This window comes from Papio anubis, chromosome 16, assembly GCF_008728515.1.
Source record: "Papio anubis isolate 15944 chromosome 16, Panubis1.0, whole genome shotgun sequence".
In the NCBI taxonomy this organism is placed as follows: Eukaryota; Metazoa; Chordata; class Mammalia; order Primates; family Cercopithecidae; genus Papio; species Papio anubis.
The window spans coordinates 53,657,838-53,673,718 of record NC_044991.1 but is presented as its reverse complement, the minus strand read 5'-3'; the positions used below and the strand labels follow the sequence as shown (position 1 = coordinate 53,673,718).

The window sequence follows — 15,881 nt, the reverse complement described above, 5'->3', positions numbered from 1 at the left end:
GAACCATTTACGATCATCACTTCCCACAGTGCCTTGGGAATACAGACTAATGGTTGTTATGTCTTATAGGAGGGAAACTGAGGCAAGGAGGAATGAGGGACTTCCCACATCAGCCAGCATCTAGGCACAGAACCAAAATACCTCATAGTCTACCACACAGAGAAAGGAGAAGAGGGGCAGAAAGGGGACAAGAAAGAAGAGGCGGAATTTACACAAATCCTTTTTTTTTTTGAGACAGGGTCTCATTCTGTCACCCAGGCTGGAATGCAGTGGCATAATCACAGCTCACTGCAGCCTTGATCTCTTGGGCTCAAGTGATTCTGTCACCTCAGTTTCCTGAGTAGCTGGGACCACAGGTGCACGCCACCATACCTAGCTAATTTTTTATTTTTTGTGGAGATGGAGACTCGCTATGTTGCTCAGGCTGGTTTCAAACTCCTGGCCTCAAGTGATCCTCCTGTTTTGGCTTCCCACAGTGCTGTGATTAAAGGTACGAGCCACCTCTCCTGGCTCAAAAATCATTTTTAATATCGAGCTGGTCTTTGGAAGTCAAAAACATATTTAAATCTACTGAACTTCCTCTATGAACATAGTTACTTACCCCCTCTAGAATTATAAATCAGTACTTCTTTTTAGAAACAACACTTTAGAAAATAAAGCATATATTGAATGTCTACTGACCACAAAGCATGTCTACTAAAATAGCTAGAGATGTGAGCTTGCCTCATTGAGACATGAGCCTCCCAGGTTCCAGTCATGCTGGAACCCTGTTGGGGCTACCAACCAGTCAGTTTTCCCTCTGGCACTGGCTTCATGCTTCAGCAGAATGTTCCAGATTCTCCTCAGCTCCATTAAATGCCTGGGCAATGCATTCTGCTTGTCAGTGGAATTCAGCTGGTTACGTGGAGACCCATTCATGACTTCCTGACTGCCTGAAAGACAACTTGTGGGTAAGACCTTCCCTAAGACCCAAGAGCACGTCTTTACAAAGGGAAGGTCTTAGCAGGACAAAGGGAAGGTCCTCCGGCCGTTTAATATGATGACATCCCAGTCACAGAGAACTTTCTGAGCCTACTTTTTATGCTCTGTGACTGTGCCCATGCACCCCCTCAGACCCAGATTCACATGTTCTAGCCTCAACCCTCATCAAAACTTACCTCCCCCTATAAACGAACCCTGAGGCCCCTGGACAACGTAGGGACAGGCACTCCCACTTCGGCCTGCCCTTCAGCACAGCACGTACCCCACACAGAAGTCACCTGCTGGTGTTTCTGTCCCACCGTGGGCCTGGAGCTTCCTTTCTGGTCCCCAGCCCCCAGCTCTCAGCCTGGGCCTCTCTCCCGCACCTGGGTTACCGTGATTACTGCTTCCAGGAAGGGGATGGGATCAGCAGTCTGTCCAGGGACACTAACCTGCTACCTTAGGCCAGGGGATTCCAAGAAACCGAGCCTGAGAGAAAGCTTTGGCATGTGATTTATTGTGCAGGTGTTTTCAGGAGAAACCGGTAAGGGAGTTGGGGAGGCAGGACGGGGGCAGCGGGAGGAGCTAGGAATGAGGTGGGTTCAGCTGGAGCCCAGCCACAGCTGATCCCTTGGGGAGCTCTGTGGTGTGAAGGGCCCCCAGAGTTGTCCTACTTGGAGGCGGGCAGGTGGCGCTTCTAGACCACTGCGTGTCCATTACTGGCAGAGAGCCAGCCCCTAGGCATTTCCCTGCAAGAGCAATTCTCAGGAAACGTGTGCAGCTAAGACCCAGCACCGTCAACACGCACAGCATGCCACAGATTAAGGGGGCCTGGGTGGTACAGCAGCATCCATTACACCTGCTCCATATCGAGATTGAAGCAACTACTGGGTCTCTCACTGTCCCCCACTCACTCTCCAGTTGGGAGGAAACAGCTGCCCACTCAGGACCAGCCTGGTGCTGGAGCCTAGGCTGCAGGAACAGGGTCAGCATCGCCCAAGCTCTGGACCAGCTGAAGCCTGCAGCAATTGCACGAAGCATCCTTTCCCTGCCTTCCCGCAGACCCCACTCGCAGGTGTTTCCAGCCTCCCACACCAGGCCTCCTCAAGAATAAATGCAGGGCTGGCCAAGCCCTTGAAATTCACAGGCTCAGCTTCCTGAGAGGAGAGCACACACCAAGTCCTCAAGACGCTCTCGGAGGTGGGAGAGGCATCTGGAGCTCCCAACAAAGACAGTAGAATCCCCTCTGCTGTTAGGTCTTGCTTCCTCCAAACACTCCATGGTCAGGATCCCGGAGAATGTGCCACCTTTCCTTGGTCTCAGAGCATCCCCAGGACCCTGGCTCACCCTACATGGTTTCACTTCCAGCCTGGAGACCCAGCACCTCTCATTTATGAATTGGAAAGTCCTCCAAGGGAGGGGCAGCCCTGGCAGGAAAGTCCAGGGTGAGAGAGGGGAAGAGCTCCCTTTGGTGGTCACTTTTGCTTCTTGTTTTCTGAATTGTCTTCCTGGTTGTAGAGCAGGGGCCAGGCCCCAACCACCCCCCTCTCAGCTCCCAGTGGGGGTAAGGGAGGGAGAGCAACAGTTGTTCTATAGGATCCAGGCAGCCCCAGTCTCTGAGACAGGCTTGGGGAGGAGAGGGCTTTCCATGGAGAATTCCCGGGGTGGCAAACCCCACAGAGCCACCACCTGACCAGCAGGAGGGCTGGGCACTTGCCAAAGCCTTGACTGAAACCAAGGATGGGGGGCAGTGGGAAGAGGTGGCTTACAGACACCTGACATCGCAGGGATTCTGACTCTGGGTGCTCATTAAACTCCCAGAGCAGGGGCAGGGAGGGAGAAGAGAAAGGGGTTGCTTTAAAAATCCTGATGTCAGCGAGGGCATGGTGGCTACTGCCTGTAATTGCAGCACTTCGGGAGACTATGGCACAAGGATGGCTTGGGGCCAGGAGTTCAAGATCAACCTGGGCAACATAGTGAGACCCCATCTCTACAAAAAATTAAAAAATAAAAAATTAGCCAGGCACAGTTAATGCCTGTGGTCCTAGCAACTCAGGAGGTGCACCCCTGTAGTCCTAGCTACTCAGGAGGTTGAGGTGGGAGGATCGCTTGAGCACAGGAGTTCGAGGTTGCAGTGGGCTATGATGGTACCACTGCACTCCAGTCTGGGTGATGGAGTGAACCCCTGTCTTTAAAAAATAAAATAAAATAAAATCCTGACATCCAGATTGCAGCCCAGATCAATCACATCAGACTCTAGGGGAGGGGCCCAGGCAGAAGCATTTTCAAAGCCTCCCCAGGTCATGCCAGTGTACATCCAGGGCTGAGCACCACTGTGGAACCTGTAGAGAAAGAACTGTGTAGACTGAGGACATCACCATAAGTATTTCAAAGCAGCCCTTCAAGAAAGGAAGGGGTGGAATTTTCTAAAAACAAACTGAGTTGGGTATTTAGCACCATCTCCCTGCTACTAATATTTCCAAGGAGAAAGGGGACAGTGTAGAGCGTCCCGCAGGGTCCATGTGTGCAGGCACTGAGCTGATGCAAAGGGCTCCTTCTTGCAAGCCAGGGCACCATGTCACAGATGCCGGACCCCAGCCCCAGGCCCCAGGTCTGATGCAAAGGAAACGCTCACTGGGGGCCTATAGCTTCCCCTTTTGGGGCCTGTGCACGCCTCTTCTCTGAGCCCTGCCCCTCCCTCTGAGGACACCCTGGATCTCCTGGGTTGGAGAAGAAAGTTGCTGGACACAGTGCTTTCCACTACAGTGTTAAAGACCAACTGGCCAGGTCTCCTGAGGGAATCTGCTTTGTAACCAAGCAATGGCAGAGGAGATAGTGCTGATCCCTCTGCACTTCAGACCCCTCGTAGTGGGGCAGGAAGCGGTGTGGATGGCAAACAGGAAACCCCAGCCCCATTGCACCACATGAGGAAGGAGACTTGAGCTGCAGGCTGGGGCCCTGCCAAGACCTAGGGATGGTAAGAGATGCCAGATCATGCTTCCCAAACCCAAGCCTGTCCTGGGCATGGGCAAAATGCGGGCTGCCTCAGAAGGAAATGGCACACTCTGCCTTCTGCCTTCCTGCATTATGGAACAGAAGCCCCATCACTGCTTGGACTCTTTTAACCCCTACACCAACCTCATTAAGAAAGAAACTTTATTATCCTCATTTTGCAGCTGAACAGTTGAGGTACAAAGAAGCTATGCCACTTGCCCCAAGACACACAGCTAGGAAGGGGCGGAGCTGAGGCTCAAATCCAGGGCGGTGCAGCTGCCAAGCGGAACCCAACAATAGACTACAACTTCTCTTGAGGCGGTAAGGAAGAAAGTGCTTTCAGCCAAAAATCAGTCAACCCAACTGTATTCTGGAGGAGTGGTTCTCCCACTTGAGTGTGTATTGGAATCCCTCCGAGGGCTTGTTAAAATACAGATTGCAGGTCCCTTTGTCCCAGTTTCTGTTTCAGTAATTCTGGGGTGGGGTCTGAGAAGGTGCAGTCCTAATAAGCACCCGGGGCTGCTGCTGCTGCTGGTAGCTGGCTCTAGGTGCTTTATCTTAGTCCCTCCAAGAACCTCATGGGAAAGGCTTCACTTTAGCCATTTTACAGATGAGAAACAGAAGGTCCCAGAGGTTAGGTGGCTTGTCCCAGGTGGCAGAGCCGACACGAAGCCCAGTGCTCTCCTATGGCTCTCTGGCTGAGCGCTGGATCTGAGAGGCTCACTATGGAGCAGCAGGAGCAGGTTGGCTCCAGTTACCAGCCCACAGCAGGCTGGGGGGTCCTGGGGATGGGAGGTGAGTGAGTGACCAGCCTAGAGGACAAGCTGTGGAAAAAGCAGACGCTGCAGGGGCCAGGGAGAGAGGCCCAGAGCCACAGGTCCAGGACGTGGGTACTTGCAGTCACAGAGCCATCGACTCTCAGTCCCGTATCACACACTGGGTGGGACACTGAGGGGACAATGCACTACCCCTCCCACTCACAGGCCCCACAGACCATCCCCACCCCATTCCCAGAAAAGCCTCGATGCTTGGTAAATGACAGGTACAGGCCCTTCCTGGCAAGCTACCCCACTCCCATCCCCGGACCTGCCCCTGCCTGGCCCACCGACACAGGAGGAACTGAGACGCACCAAGAGCCATGCTGGGGTTTCTTCAAGCAGGTCAGCCTACGAAGCCCCGGCTCTTCCACCACCAACTGCGGCCCAGCCCAGCCCTCCCTGCCCAAGCCTGGGTTCCCAGACGCGACTGCGGGAGATGGGAGGAAGCAGTCCTGGGACTCCTGCCGGAAAGGCCTGCCTCCAGCTCCACACCAGTGGGCAGGTGGCCAGGTGAGTGACCCAGAAGGCCACCACTGGGCCCACCCAGACAATGGCCTCGCAGGCCAGAGGAGCAGCCACATGTTTACAGGGAAGCCCCACCGGCGTCCACAAGTGCCTGACCTTTAGGATGGATGTTGTAGAAGGAAACTCAGAGCCCTTAGCCTCTAATCAGAGAGCCAGGGCGCTGAAGCAGGACAAAAAAGGAAGCATAGAGGAAGCACAGACTCCAGAAAGAAGCAGCTGTGTGTGCGTGGGTGTGAGCATCGCTCCTGGTGTGTGAGTGAGAGTCCAGTGTGTGGATGGAGGGTGTGGTTGGGGGGATGGTGTATTGCTCTGTGTGTGTGTGTGTGTGTGTGTGTGTGTGTGTGTATGGAGCGTATGGTTGGAGGGTGGTGTATTGCTGTGTATGTGTGTATGTGTGTGTCCACATGCATGGTGTGCATGCTTGGTATGTGTAGAACTAGACTCTGGCTCAGAGAAACTAAAGACCTAGAATGCTAACCAGCCAAGACAGCCTCTCGTGGGTTCCAATTCAACCAAGTGACAAATTCCTTGTGGCTGTGAAACCCAAGGGGAGAGTGGGAAGTTGGCGGAGACAACACTGGCCCCAATAAAGCAAATAAGACGAGATACTCCCTGGCCTGCATTTCTCAAAGCCAAGCCAGTTTATAGGGTAGTTTTAATGTCTACCTGGGGAAGAACAAGGTAAGCTTTCCTCCCGTCCAGTAACTACAGGATTTAAGGGAGGCCACCCTGCAGAGAGCGCCCGAGGCCTGTGTCCCCAAGTGCTCCTGCTGGCCTATCTGAGGGTTCTTCTCCCAGCTTTGCAGAGAGAGAGACAGACTGATCCAAGCAGGTAAGGAGGGGCTGGCTCCGGGTCCCCTGTTTCCTACAAGTTCAGATGTCTTTGGTAGCCACACTTCCTGTTTACTGCGTGGTTTCCAAGTCACAGGCCACTCAGACTCATCTCTGACTTCACATCCCCTTCCTCAAGGGAACCCCAGCATTCTTCCTTTTTTGGTGCTATAGGCTGAGACTCTGAGCTCTGTGTGCAGCGATCTTGGGGTTTCCTCTACTCGCCACCTGGGGACAGGACTGAAAACCCAAAAGCTAAGATCGCTGGCCTCCACCCCCAGACCCCAGCAGGTTCCTTGGACTTGAAAAGCAGTGAGTGGGAAGAGCAAAGGAAGTGCTGGGTGTGTCCAGAGCCCTCCGGTGTGGTGGGGGCAGCAGTCACTGCGGCGCATCTGACATCCCCCCTCCTTTAACCTCGAGTTAACGCACCCAGCAACATGTGTGGGGAAATTCCCCGCTCACAGCAAATCTCAAACCCCTCCTAGTGCCAGGAGAAATGGCACATTGGGGGGTTTCCAGACCATTTCCAGGGGAAGTTTGCCACAGTAGCACATTCACACCTTCCTCTGTCTACCCTGGGCACAGCTGACCGGCCCTAAAGGAAAGTCAGCCCCATGTAAAGCAGAACTGCTCCTCCACACGGCCTGCAGAGGCGGCTCTATCAAACCTCTGTACACCCCCACGACTGCCTAAGATTCAAAGGGCAGCTGCCCACTAGGCCGGGCCAGGTGAAGAGACCGTGAGTGCTCTCCCAGGCTCACGCTCTTACCAACTCACTGGAGGAGCCGCGGGCACTTCAGGGAACTCACCTAACAAGGAACTCACAGCATTTGCCTCAGAGCAAATGTCCCAGAGAAAAGCCACCTGACCCACTCCCGTGACCCCTGAATACAGTCATGTGACCTGGTTTCCCAGTTCTGGGTCCCGCAGTTTCCTGAGCTGACCTGCGGGCACACTCTGCCTCACCAGCCCCCCACTCCATGGCACCATGGCCCCGACTGTACACAAAAGAGCCATCCTTGCCCCAAATGTCTGTGTGATCAGCTGTAAGGCCCTACATGGCACTTTAGGAAGGGGCACTGATTATCTGAGGCTACCACCCATCTCCCCAGAGTACCTGAGGCCTCGTGGACCCCACCAAAGCCTCCTGCATCCCATGCCATGCTATGGACAAAACATTCAACAGCCAGCCCTACAGCCGCTGGGATGGGTGTTTAACAGGGCAGGGGTTTGGCACACACAAAGGATGCTTGAAATAGAAAGGCAGAGACCCTCCTTCTCGAGCTTCAAGGAAGCTAGTCTCCACACAACTCCACTTCTACCTGGTTTGAATCTCTCTCTCTCTGCATGGCAGCTGCTCCATCAAAGTCACGGCGAATCATGAGCCCACCCTTCCAAACCCATCACCACACAGAAAACCCTGAGATTCAGCAGCAGGGGGTCTGGGCCCCATGGGCCAGCTGCCAGTAGCCAGCAAGTCACGCTGTGGTCAGCTCCCAAGCCAGTGATGCTGCACACCTGCATCCTGGCCACTTTCGTCCTGTGAGGCTGAGATGGAGGCAGCACCCTGACACTGCCCGGGCCGGGAAGGATAGTCAGGACCACATGACCCAGCTTGAGATGGAATCACCAGGGGCCAAATACCACAACTGTCTGCCAGGGCTTCCCTTTCCTTTCTATTACATAAGTAAAATAAACATTTTTTTGATTTATTTTTAAAATATAGGTCAGGTTCCATGGCTCACACCTGTGATCCCAGCAATTTGGGAGGCCGAGACAGGAGCATCGCTTGCATGCAGGAGTTCAAGACCAGCTTGGGCAACATGGCAAAATCTTGTCTCTACAAAAAATAAAAAATTAGCTGGGTGTGGTGGCATGCACCTGTAGTCCCAGCTACTTGGGAGGCTGAGGTGAGGTGGCAGGATGACTTGAGCCCGGGAGGTGGAGGCTGCAGACAGCCATGACTGTACCAGTGCACTCTAGTAAGGGCAACAGAGTAAGACCCTGTCTCAAAAACAAAAATGAAAAATATATATAGATAAATGAAAAGATTAATATCCACAAAAGGACAAATACTGTTTGATCCCATTTATATGAGGTAGCTAGAAGAGGCAAATTCATAAAGACAGTAAGTAGACTAGAAGCTGCCAGGAGCTGGAAGGAGATAGGAATGAGGGGGTTATTGTTTAATGGGTACGGAGTTTCTGTTTGGAATGACAAAAAAGTTCTGGACATGGATAATGGTGATGGGTTGTACAACATTGTGAATATAGTTAATGCCACTAATTTGAACACTTAGAAATGGTTAAAAGTGTAAATTTTATGGTATGCATATTTTACTACAATAAAAAATAAAAATAAACTATTACATATGAAAAAAGATGAAGATTGAATATCCCAAAACTCCACCACCCAGAGATAATCACTATTAACATTTTACCATACATCCTTCCAGATGCTAATATAAATGGGTGATACAGTTTGTAAAAATAGCACACAGTCTGGTAACCTGCTTCTTAAAAATATATCATATTCTGGTGGCTCACACCTGTAATGCCAGCACTTTGGGAGACCAAGGCAGGTGGATCACCTGAGATCAGGAGTTCAAAACCAGCCTGGCCAACATGGTGAAATCCCATCTCTACTAAAAATACAAAAAATTAGCCGGGCGTGGTGGTGCACCTGTAATCCCAGCTACTCGGGAGGCTGAGGCAGGAGAATTGCTTGAACCTGGGAGGCGGAGATTGCAGTGAGCTGAGATCACACCATTGCACTCCAGCCTGGGCAACAAGAGTGAAACTTCGTCTCAAAAAATATATATATCATATTCTTCCATGTTAATAGCTACACACCTACAGCCTATGTTTTTGTAGCCACATGGTATTCCAAAGTATAGATATGCCATGGTTAACTAATGTATGACTGTTGAGCATTTGGTCTCCATTTGTCACTATGGAGTGTTGTCATTATTATAAATAATGCTGCGAGGGACATCCCCCTATACATACTTTTCTGCATTTATCCAATTACATCCCTGGGGGAAGAATTCCTAGGGGTGGAACTGCTGAGTCAGGGACTTGTTTGGGAGGGTTGTCAACAGAGCATTAAGAGTAAAATTACACCAAGATGTTGAATTCTGTCACAGAAAGTTCTCTTTCTCCACACAGACTTTTCTCCAGACCTCCTTCCAAAAAGAGCCAGGTATTAAACATTTACCAGCACATCACTGGTCATAACCTAGGAATGCAAACCGTGAGCAGACTCCACTCGGGTGTCTATAATGTTGCATAGTGATTCAGAAAGGAAGGGACCGTCCATTCCGTAAGAAACCAGTCCCTCCCCCCCACCTCTCCAGTCCTCCTCTGGAGACACACCATGCTGCAGCCCTGAGGTGAAACTGATATACAAGACAAGCAGGATTATACTGGGTTAATGTCCACTGAATTCCCAGCAGGAAGGACTCTAGGAAGGGCCAGTGCCGGGTGTCTCATGGTGGGTGCCACATATGTAGTCCACACAAAAGGTTTTTTGTCATTAAAGGTTTTTAAAGGTTTTGTTCTTGTATAGACAGAAGGACAAGGCAATGACTCTTCTGAAAGAGGTCAAGGGTTAGAAGGGACACGTGGAATCATTTAATCCCTTGCCTTGGAGATGGGGAAACTGAGAGTCGGAAAGTCTCACAGCATAAATATTTCAATAATCATTAGCCAGACGCAGTGGCTCATGCCTGTAATCACAGCATTTTGGGAGGCTGAGACGGGTGGATCACTTGAGGTCAGGAGTTCAAGACCAGCCCGGCCAACGTGGTGAAACCCTGTATCTACTAAAAATACAAAAATTAGCTGGGCGTGGTGGCATGCACCTGTAGTCCCAGCTACTTGGGAGGCTGAGGCAGGAGAATCGCTTGAACTCAGGATGTAGAGGTTGCAGTGAGCCAAGATCATGCCACTGCATTTCAGCCTGGGCAACAGAGTGAGACTCCATCTCAAAAAAACAATAATAATTATAATCATTAAATGTACCCCAGAAGTATCTCACATGCGGGTGAGGTTCAACCGGTTCAGGGCAGCGCTTGAACATATGCCATGTCTTGGATGCCTAGTACAAATCTTATCCTCCCCTTCCCATGTACAGAATTGGAAATTGAAATCACTGAGGTCACATGCTGACTTAGTCATGGCCAGATGTGTGCTGGGGCCAGCTCCTACTGGCTCTCAGGTGCCAGTGACGCACAACTCTTCCCAACTGAGTGTTCACTGACACCAGGTTGGTAGAGTGAAGTCAGCCCTAGTGGGAATATTTATTTATATCATATAAATTGGAAAGCACCACAAAGCAGGGCTTCCCCCAAAACCCTTACCAAGAGCCAGGTGTTAAATATTTACCAGCACATCACTGGTCACAACCTAGGAATGCACACCATGTGCAGGTGACTTCAGCTTCCTCACCTAACCTAAGAGCAGCCTCTCTCTCCAAGCATTGTAACTCTCTATGTTCCACCATAATACACACTCCCAAATCCATCATAGCCTGCTTCTAGCCGGCAAATGGTTTTCTACACGCTTGCTATGTGCCAGGCTGAGCACATATGATAGCTCATTTGACCCTCACAATATTGCTGTGAGATAGTTATTATAATTTCCATCTTACGGTTGGGGAAACTGAGTCTTTTCTTTTCTTTCTTTTCTTTTTCTTTTTTTTTTTTTTTGAGAGGAAGTTTTGTTCTTGTTGCCGAGGCTGGAGCACAATGGCAAGATCTCAGCTCACTGCAACCCCTGCCTCCCAGGTTCAAGTGATTCTCCTGCCTCAGCCTCCTGAGCAGCTGGAATGACAGGCGCCCGCCACCATGCCCGGCTAATTTTTGTATTTTCAGTAGAGATGAGGTTTCACCATGTTGGTCAGGCTGGTCTTGAACTCCCGACCTCAGGTGATCCACCCTCCTCAGCCTCCCAAAGTACTGGGATTACAGGTGTGAGCCACCGTGCCCGGCCTGAAACTGAAACTTTTAATGACTTTTAACTATAGGTTAAAACCTGTCTTAGATTGGTTTCACCCAAAAGTAGATCGTGAAACAAGAATTCAAGTTCAAGTACAAAGGGAGTGGTAAAGTGAGATGAGGAAGTGAGTGAGCTAACACTATGAGCAGTCGGGATTCAGTCCTGCAAGGGAACTCTTAGAGACAGCACAGAACATGCCCCAAACTTATCCCAACAGAGAGGCGAGGAAGCTGGAGTATTTGCACACCTTCTCCCATCAGTCATTGGTTGAGACCAGTGGAACATGGGCAGGAGGCTGACAGCATCTATTACATTATCCAGTATCCCACAGCTAGGAAATGGTAAGATGCGATTCAAACTCCAAATCCAATACTCTTTTCATGACATTTATAAAAATGAGCATTTCACTGAATGCCAATGACGGTTAAAGCACAATGCTGATGAAGTAAATCTACTTTGCCAAATCACTTTGGGTCGACATGTTCAAAGAAAGCACAGGTATTTCTCTGCCAATTTTCACCAATTGAAGGAATAGGAAAAGCCCTTGGAAGTCACTTTGCCTGTTCCACAGGAATGGATGAGCGGGTCTCTCTCTGGTACCACCACAGCTGCCTTGAGCAGCAGTTCCCCAGCCCCAAGCCGTCACCCCAAACAGCTGCATCAACCTGTAATGACAGGCTTTAGAGTCTGCCATCTCAGAAATGATAAAAAATGACCCACTGGCTGCCCAGCCCAAGTCAGAGGATGTGCCACCCTCCTTCCCTGGTGCTTCCTGTCCCATTCCCAACCCCCACCTCACACGGCCACGTGGTCCACGGGAACCCACAAGAGGCCAAATAAATGAAACCAGCAGGGAGACCTGTGGGGGCTCACTCCACCTTGAGGACATTTATACATTCTTCTGGGCCAGGCACAGTGGCTCACACCTGTAATCCTACAGGTGTAGGCTGTGGAGGCTGAGGCAGGAGGATGGCTTGAGCCCAGGTGTTTGAGACCAGCCTGGGTAACATAGCGAGACTTCATCACTATTAAAGAAATAAAATAAAAACGTAACTGGGTATGGTGACCTATGCCTGGGGTCTCAGCTACTCAAGAGGCTGAGGTGGGAGGATTGTTTGGGCCCGGGAGATTGAGGCTGCAGTAAGCCATTATTGCACCACTGCACTCCAGCCTGCGCAACAGAGACCCCATGTCAAAAAAATAGATAATAAATACAAATAAAAAATAAAAATTCTTCTTGTAGACAGGGAGGTATTGAAATAGGACAGTGTGTCATTGGAGTAAACAACTGAACCACATTGTGAAGAGTATTAGGGAGGTAGCAGGAGGGAATTGCTACTCTCGCTTTATAAACCCAGCTGTGGCAGCTCTCAGCTACTACAGATTGAAGATAGACGCTGAACATCTTGTTCCATTCCAAGCACACTGCTGAGACCTGCTCTGTTTCTCGCTCTGGGGGAGATGAGTCCTGGGACTACTCATGGGGTCACTCAGTCCATCTCCCAGCCTCTCTGTGAGACTCTCTGGCAACCTGACCCTGCCTCTCTGTCCCCACCTCCCACTCAGTAAGGACACTTCCTGCCAAAATATCCTGAAGAGGTCTGAAAGCAATAATCAGGCGCAGGTTCTTTTGTGCTTTGATGACAAGTCCCTTCTCTGGCAAGCAATGTCATCCAGCCCTCTGAGACAGCAGATGCACACCCTGGGCACCTCTCCAGCCAAGTCGCTCAGCCATTCCTAAGCAGCTCACGCATGGAACGCAGACATGAAGCCTGACTCCGGGGCACCAGGAAATAGACCAAGAAGTAAAAGCAAAACCAATAGCAACTGGGATGTCTCAGGTGGGTCAGAGCATCCAAAGGATTGAAAACAAGGCATAGGGTTGTCCACCACACCAACTGACTCCTAAGATGACACAAACTGGCGAGAAGACCTGAACCTCCAAACAGAAGCCATGTAGAGACGCAGAGAGGTAGGCTGTGGAGCACCAGGGACAGAGTGAGGCCACGCTCGGGAAAGTGGGGATGATGCTGGCTGGAGATACAGCAGATGCGGGTACAGCCCCAGTTGGCCAGATGTGGAGGGCACACAGTCCCCTTCCCCTGGAGGAAGGCATGAAAAGGGACTTCAGATCCCTGGTCTCCTCTCAGCCAGGCTTCTCAAAGGGGCCATCATGATTCCAACCCAATTTCAACAGCATAAAAATGAGGGGAGTGGAGCACTTGGGATATGTCTAGGCTGCACCCCAAGGCTTACCATGTGTCTCCCCGATATTCCACCTCTGCTCTTCCATCTGCTGAAGGAGGAGCGGAACTCGCCTTCCAGCCTCCCCAGCAGAGGGACTCCCAAGCTGTACCAGTCCACACTGCAGGTGCCCAGGCAGGCTGTACACTATGCCTCCACCTTCTCCCAGGGGAAGAACTCCCACTCTTTCCAAAACTACCCCCTCTCCAAGCTCAGCCATCATTTGAGGCCCTCTTCTACCCCTGTGAGGCCTGCTGGACTGCCACAGCCCCTAGGCATCAGGCTGACCTGTCCAGAGGAGAAAACGCAGCTGCTGCCCACACCCAATGCCCCCACGCAAGAGTCTCTGATCCCAAATGGCCACCACCCAGGTAGATGCCACACTGTGTCCCTGGGACACTACATTTGAACACGAGTGTTTTGGGTTTTTTGAAAATTGACTCTCCTCAAACAACCCGATACATCTTTGCCATGTGAAATTTCTTTAATTCTTCAGACCACCTGCAGAAAAAGTGCCTAGTAAGTAAATGTGGATGTATTAGTAAAATAAGCCTAGCTGCAGATTCCTCATCCAGATGTTCCTGAAAGAAGGCCCCTGGCTGTGTCTTCCCGGCTGTTTAAAAGAATCATTGTTTCTAATTCTTTCCTCCCATTGTACTGAGATCAACTGTGGCAGGAACTGGGTCCCCCTCCAGGATAAATTGTTGTTTGTCAGCTGATTGGTTCATACATTCATTCATCATTTACAAGGTACTTACTATAACCCCAGCCTGCCCTAGACACAGCCTCTGCTCTCCCGAAAAACACGTTCTAGGCGCCAGGATTCCAGATACCTGGGAAATAGAGTGCACGCAGTGATGAGAGGCCTCGTGCTCGGCTTCTCCTGTCACTGAGGCGCAGAGGTGCTGTGGACAGCCCGGACCCACGCAGCGCCCCAGAGGTGAAACAGAACCCTCAGTCTCCCAGTGAGGCCACTGGCACTCTCAGCTGTCCCCAGAACTCTCCGACTTGAGCTGAATGTAAAGTAAGCGCTGGAAATGCAGAAGTAGCCGGGGCCGCCCACGGCACCTGCCTCACTTGGGGCGAGAGAAGACGCCAGGCTGAGGTCCCCAGCGACCTCAGGCACCAGCTCCGAAGGAGGGCGGGGAGACCGCAAAGGGGAAGTGCCCGGAGGCCAAGGGCCCCCGCTCACCCTGTGCCCTTCTGAAGCTCGCTGCCTCCCCGAGCCGGGGACTAGGACCCGCCTCGGGGAAATCTGCCTAGAAGACGGCGGCGGATTGGGGTCGGGCACTCTCTGGGTCTGTCAGGGCCTCCGGAACCCTGCACCTGCCACGCCGCCCCACCTCGCCAGGAAGTCTCAGAGACCCCGGGGATGGGGTGGGAGCACCTTCCCATTGTGGGCTCGAAAAGAAGTAAGGACACCCCCAGGGGTCCGAGAAGCCTCTTTTCTCGGAGGCTTTCCAAGCTCCAAGCCACAACTTTCTTCAGATGCAAGGCAGGCCGGCTGGGGCTGTGCGCCTACACGGCCCCGCAGGGGCGAGGAGGGGGAGTCGGCGCGCCCCGGGAGCTCCGCGGCTGGGGGAAGAAAGAGGAGACAAGAAGCAGGCGAGGACTAAGGGGCTGACCCAGCCGGGATAGGGACCATCGTGGAAAAACTTTGGCGAGGTGGGGGGACGCGGAAAGAGAGTGGCCCGCGCCCTGCACCTTGCGCCCGGCATCCCGCGCCAGTGCCTAGCTCCCAGTGCCCCGCGCCCCGCGCCTTGCCTGCACCCCGGGCCAGCTGCATCGCGCCCGCGCCGCGGGAACCGTGGAGTTGAAAAGTGGGGTCGCCTCGGCCAGGGCTCAAATCCAGCCAGGCTGGGCAGGGCTCAAATCCAGCCAGGCTGGGCAGGCTGTGGCCGCGCGATTGGGGACCGGGTGCCCCGCCCTCCTCGCTCCCCTCCTCTTTCCTCTCCCTCCCTCCCGCCCCTTGGCCTTTTTCAGCCCCTACCGGGTCTGCTAGTCCGCTGTCCCCTCTTTTCTCTCGATCTTCATATCACTCCACACCCCTTCGCCTTGCCTTCGCCTTTCTTCCTCCCCTTGTCTCCCGCCCCCTCCTCTTCTCCCCTCCCCTCTAGGGGCGGAGCTTCTCCCCTCCCTCCCAGACAATGCTGTGGCTGCGTCCCCTTCCCCGCCAGCTCGTCCAGGCTCCCGCCGCCAGCGATTCTTCCGGGCTGGGGGTGGGGAGGGGGTGGGAGTGCAGGGTTGGGGAGGATGAGCTGGCTCCCCTCACCTCATTGCTGCTGCCCTCTCCAAGAGGGATGGAGACTTGGCCCAAGCTGCTTGGTTCACCCGGCGCTGTGACAGCCACTCCCAGGGAACAAACACGCTGCCCCACCAAGCCCACCTCCAGCGGCCCGGGTTCCCCAGGCAGAGGCTATGGGATTTTTTTTTTTTTTTCTAACACCCCAGCTTATTCCCAAAAGAGTTTGAGCCGGACAGGGGCTAAACAGGCCCCTTCGACTTGGCGGGC

General features: G+C 52.4%; 1 protein-coding gene across 1 annotated transcript in view; it reads right to left on the bottom strand.

Moving 5' to 3' along the window:
- RASSF2 (Ras association domain family member 2) overlaps positions 1–15,463 on the bottom strand; it is a 44,328-nt gene extending 28,865 nt beyond the window's left edge. The window contains exon 1 of the mRNA XM_031656023.1: positions 15,360–15,463. The gene's annotated coding sequence lies outside the window, so the exon portion shown is untranslated. The remainder of the gene's footprint in view (positions 1–15,359) is intronic.
- Positions 15,464–15,881: the final 418 nt, after the last annotated feature.